Consider the following 5362-nt stretch of genomic DNA (forward strand, 5'->3'; position numbering starts at 1 on the left):
GTTTGGTTTTTTTTTTTTTTTTTTTTTTTTTTTTTTTTTTGTTCATATAGAAATATTTTCAGTAGTATAATTTTTTTTAAACATGATTAATTAATTTTTTAAGAGAAATATTTTAACTACAAAATAATTATACAAAATTAATCTTATAAATTGATGTAGTCTGTCATATTATAAAATTATTTTTATTATAAAACAAAAATGATAGAATATCAATTTGTGGTATTACTTTTATGTAATCATTTTATAACTATAGCACAACTCATTTTTTTATAATAAATTCTACCTTTTTAAAGTGACTGTACATGCAATATTTGCACACTCTACGGTTATACGTAAGATTATATGGATATATGTTTTTTAAGAAAACAATTTAACAAATAACCCTTCAAACTACAACACTTAATTATAATAGTTTACAAATTATTAATTTTGACAAATAATTTTCTAAACCATCAGAAATTATGATGCAATTTTTTTTTTGGCTATTCTCTTGACATGAATTTTTCCTAGGGAATGAGGTACACATGAACCACTTTCCTCGCTTGCATTCTTGTTAAAGAGCATTTTGCAGTCTGCCTTGAGGCCAGAACTTCTCTTTAATTTACTGTCGCGTAGAATGATCCCTAGCTACACCCATCATCATCCTGATTGATTGATTCAAAGCAATATCCCAGTTAACAAAATTAGTGCATGCATGTCATCTCTTCATGATTGCATTCATTTAACAATTGTGAGAGAATTTCAAGAAAAATCTACCAACGACACTGCATTTCTATATACATCTGCAACTGAAGGATAATATACTCTGTAGTTTCCACAAATAGATTACAAATAGGACACAAACATTCTCGTATAATTCTTCTAGTACTGCACAAATTTCTTCTAGTAGGTAAGATATTGTTACAAGCTCTTCAAATCAGATTTTTAACAGCAAGTAGTATTTGAATCTATTATATATGATACATTTGCATATGTAAAAAGTAGTTTACGAGGAGACTGACCGTATAGAAATAAGGCCTTTGAGCAAAACATTGGAATTACATATACTCCTCCAAGCATGAGATGGTATTCAACACTCTTAACGGATTACAACCATCTGGACAATATTTTGCTCTTACGATGCTGACAAAGACTCTAATTGTTTCACCAATCTCCATAGTTGTTTCGCTAAAAAATCTTTATTAAATGCCTCTAGCTCTCTGAATCGACCCCAAATCACCCATAACCTTGGATCTTCCTATTTTAGCCCAACTCAACCGATGTATCTTTGAAGAATTTTCTTTAGTACCCCAAAAGAACCTCTGCATTAGGCTATTGATATGATAACAAAGTATCTTAATTTGGAAGTTGAAACATACAGCTTATGCAATATGTTGGAATAGCTTGAATTATTTCAAAAGAATTTCTTTCGCTACTTGAATGAGTAACTTTGACTTCCAATTATGTAACCTTCATTTGATTCAGTCAAGTATACATCTAAAGCTTTGCATCCTATTTGATTCAGTCAAGTATACATCTAAAGCTTTGCATCATGGATTTACCCACCAAAGCTGGTAAGCCTTTATACTCATCAAAATTATTGAAAGATCTAGCCCTGACAAGATTCATGAGAATGTCTTTTAGCTCTCTCCCGATATTTCTACTGAAAAAGAGATTGGTTTTTTCCAGATTTAATCTCTGACCAAAAATTGTCTCATATAGTTTTAACATACCCATTAACATGCTCCATTCCATTGAGTAATTAGCTTTACAAAATAACAAGCTATATCTTTATATATATAAAGAGCCTATCAAATGGAAATTTCTTGTTTTAATAGAACTACAGTAATTTTAATTGTTTTATGTTAGTTTTCCGTCAAATCCATCTGGGCCATCGAATTTCACTTATCTCATTAGTTATTGTAAAAGAATATTTATGAGAAAGGAAAATAACGCTTCCAGCACCAAACGCCTCTTCATATTCGTCGCTCTCACTTCATCTTTCATATGAGAGTTCTCGATGTGCCTCGTCAATACACTACAACAAATTATGGTTTTTCCCACAAATTCTTTCTCCATGACACAAGCTGGTGGCAAAAACCTACTAATTGTCTCCAAAATCATCCGTGGGAAAAAAACAGTCTTTTTATCATGAAATTAGTTCGGTTGGAATAATTTAGTGGGAAAAAGTATTTTTATCACAAATTATGTATTTTTTGCCACCAGTTTATATTAGTAGGAAAAATAACTAAAATTAATTCCTAGTCCGCATGGATTATATCCTTTAACGACGAAATTTTATATATTTGCCATGAAATGCACTTACTCGCAAAAGTGCATGACCATAGCACTTACGTATCGGTCGGTATTGTATTATTCTCCACGATACTTGAGGTTTTTCCCACGACTGAAAGTGGCCGCATAAAGGTGATTAAAAAATAGAACCCGGGCCTAATCCCCGCGAGACCCCTCCCTCTTTCTTTATTTTCTTCCCCTCCCGGCCCTTTCCTTTCTTCCCCAACCATCCCCCAACCCCACCTCGCGAAAATCACCATGGCCCTCTCCCTATATACGGCGGCGAATTCGCAGGGAGCATAGGACCTACCCCACCTCGCAACCTCACCGCCGCAGTCGCGCTTAAACCCGTCTTCATGCCCTAGCCTCTAGAAGCTCCTCCGCAGGCGGAAATCCATATAAAGTGTCCCCTCTCTCTCTCAATTGAGATACACGGTAAGCCTCTCTCTCTTCTCCCTCCGTCTTCTCTCTCTATTGGTATTAGATTATGTACATTACAGTTAGACTATTATATGATTGTTACAGATCTGTGGGAAAATTATATGGTTGTTATCCAGATTTTGTGTAATTCTTTGATGTTTCGAATGCCCCAAATCTGGAGAGGGATTTTCTGCATATGCCCTATATTTAGACAAAGGAGTTCTGAATTGATTCGATACCTCTGATTTCTCACATTTTTCAATATATTTATGTTGAAAATGCTAGAACTGTGTTGCACACAACTCCTGTACAAGATTAGTATATTTCAGCATATGATTATTGAAATTATGTTCCTTAAAGTGCCATAAATTTAGCATGCTAATTAGTTCCTAAGGATTTTATAAACAAATTAGTGGAACAACTCAGTATTATTAATCATCATTTTAGCCTTCAATGAATAAAACTTAGTTTTTATTTTTCATTTTTTGTAATGGAAAAAAAAAACTGAGAAATGGCGTTTTTAATTTTCATTATAATGTAATGGAGGAAAAAACTGAGAGATGATAGATCAATGAAGGTCCAAATAACACTATGTAAGAAGATGGTGTTTCGTGAGCAGCCCCAAACCTATATCTTTGCGTTGACTGTGTTAGTGCTCTTGTTTCCCAAGTATACAAAATCTCATTGTTATAATTATGCTTAAAGTACCTAGGGTCCGAAGCATAAATTGAGTTAGGGTGTCACATACGCACACATGTACCAGTATCTAACCAGCTGGCTCATGATAAGCTAGCTGGTTTTTGGTTCTTCGCACAATGGGGTCTGAATCGACATATATATCATTGTGATTCCGACATGCATGCATACATGCCCAGCTACGCACTTTATTGCTTAGTCTACGTGCAAATGCAGCTGATGCACTATTTTGTAGGGAAGCGCCAAATATTGCTCTTCCTTTTCTCGGAAGAAACTTGGTCTCAAGTTTTAAATGGATATTCCAACAACCTTATATCAAATATTCATCTCAATAGAGGAGTATAGCTGGATATATAAACCTCCATTGGTAGAATATTTGCTTTAATGGAGTGTCAAAATGTACTCAAAAAGTTATTTTATTTACTCGACAGGATTTCCTTTTCCATAACATAATATATATAATCTCATATATATATATATATATATATATATATATATATATCTAAATACTCATATATATAGAATTGTCATGGACTACCAACATCTTCATAAAGATTGGGATTCGTCATAAAATCTGTTTTTGACGCTGGAGTTGTGTATGGTTGCATCAACCCTTAACAGAAAGTGTTCAAGGTGCTGTTAACTAGGTAATGGGTTAAGTCCTGACACTGGCAGAATTTTTTATGACTGGAATATCCACAACATATTAGATCCGGTTTGCTTTAAACTATTGTTATTGCATTAGTGCAGGGTTAATTAGCTTTGATGTAAAACAACACCTCTCTTCTTTTGATACTTGGTATGTTAAGTCAGCTAATGCATATATATTCTAATGGGGCTGCTCATACACTAGCTAGGAACTGTTAGTGTATTAGTAACCGATGTCATGTTGCTATGGAAGATTACATCAAACCATGTCTTTTTCAACTTTCACTTCAAAAGGTTAGTATTAATAGGGATTGACAGAAACATAGTACTTATCTATGAGTATGTGGAATTTCATATATTCACCCCTACTAGGTCATGGAAGGCCATGTCATTCTAGCTGAAAGCAACATATAGGCATTGTTATATGTTTTAACAAGAATTGGGTGTCCTGTGCTAACCTACAGTATCCTTCATTGGTTTCTTTGGCACGTTATATGTATACTCAGGCCAGTCATCTGCCTAATCTACCACCTGAAGCTAGCTGAATATCTATACATATATATTTGTCCCAATGGGGTTCCCCTCTTACTGTCTCCCCTCCCTATCTATCTACATATTACTGTATATGTACTGGCCATGATATTAAGTTACTTATCCACAACATATAAAAAACAGATATGGATTAATATGCATATAATCTGTGCAGGAAAAAAAACTGTGCATTTTTCACTTATCATTTGTGTCCTTAAATTCATGTTCTTAAATTAGTTGCTCATATCATGTCCTAATATAGTGTAGTTGGTTATCTTGATCGAGGCATGCTCTTCTTATTGGTCGTTCTCAACCATTATACTCTTGAGATATGGCTATGTTTATTTACACTTTTGACGTTGTTAATAAATGGACTTCAGCTAGGTCACCACATATTTTATGAATTATATATATACTTGATGCTGAACCTTAATTCAATGGATATAAGCACTGAACAGCAGACCCCTAGTTAGGTCTGACATCAATGTTTCCAGTAGGTAAACAATTAGGAAACAAGCACATTGACCTAACTAGGTAAATTCGCTTTTATGCTTTCCCTCGTGCTTAAATATTCCCAAATGATACAGGCAACTGTAGCTTTGGTCAGTAACTATATTTTATCCGTGAAGATGATACAGACTATAAGACATTGACTATCATAATATGAGTCTTTGAAGTATTATAGCTAGATCCATATAAATGTGCACATCAGACAACCCTGTGTTGACACTATCAAATAGCTGGAGAAGTTGGAGTTTGTTATAACCACATAATTATTAACAGAATGTGGTTA

This window comes from Carya illinoinensis, chromosome 4, assembly GCF_018687715.1.
Source record: "Carya illinoinensis cultivar Pawnee chromosome 4, C.illinoinensisPawnee_v1, whole genome shotgun sequence".
In the NCBI taxonomy this organism is placed as follows: Eukaryota; Viridiplantae; Streptophyta; class Magnoliopsida; order Fagales; family Juglandaceae; genus Carya; species Carya illinoinensis.